Genomic DNA, 895 nt, shown 5'->3' on the forward strand with positions numbered 1-895 from the left:
GTCGAACGAACGCACAGGACGCACGCACTCTTTCGTCGCTCTCTTCCTCTCTCCCTTTCTCCCTCTTGCTCTCCCTCGCTCTTGTTCTCTCTTGCTCTCGCTCTCTCTCTCTCTCTTCCTCTCTCCCTCTCTCTCTCTCTCTCTCTCTCTCTCTCTCTCTCTCTCTCTGTCTCGCGGCGATTACACGCACGAGGACCCTAGAAGACGGTGCTCGTCCCCCGATCGACTGCACGACACCGATGCCCGCTGATGCCAGGAGACGCCCCAACGCGGGGCACCCAGTTCGACGTATGGCGAGCGACGGCTCACCCCGCGATCCGCGTCTCTGCTCGGCCCGACTCGCGCAGTGCCGTAACTGCGAGACGGGAGTGCGGGACCACCCGCCGCGGTGCCCGCTCGGGGGTGGTTGGGCGCGCACCCCCTTCCCCTCACGCGACCTTATCTCTTAACCCTTCCTCCGGCGTGCCGCACCCGCGCGATATCATCCTGTACAACCCCCGAAAAAAAAAAAACGTCCTAAATCCCACGCGGTCCTTTGACTATCGATCTTTCTTCATCCAGTCTCTCCTTTCTTTCTCCCTTTCTTCCTCCGTCGCGAAATTCCGAATAGCAAATCCGCGACTGAAGATTATTGATTTCGCGTTGAATCGAACTAAAGGCTCGAGTGATCTCGCGGATCGTCGCGCGAATTTCCGCCACGTTCGCACACCGTTGGTTCAACCGGTGATTTCCCGTCCGTATTCAGAGACTTTTTCCCTAAACTGTTCCGCGCGAGGGAAGGCAAGGGTAGTTTTAGTCGCGGGCACCGCGGGCCCTTCGGGGTGACCTGGAGCCGTCGGGCACTCAGCGGCAAGGCGGGGGGCTAAGGAAGCCCTTGAAATCAATAGCCAGCCGC

This window comes from Trachymyrmex cornetzi, unplaced genomic scaffold, assembly GCF_001594075.2.
Source record: "Trachymyrmex cornetzi isolate Tcor2-1 unplaced genomic scaffold, Tcor1.1 scaffold96, whole genome shotgun sequence".
Classification (NCBI taxonomy): domain Eukaryota; kingdom Metazoa; phylum Arthropoda; class Insecta; order Hymenoptera; family Formicidae; genus Trachymyrmex; species Trachymyrmex cornetzi.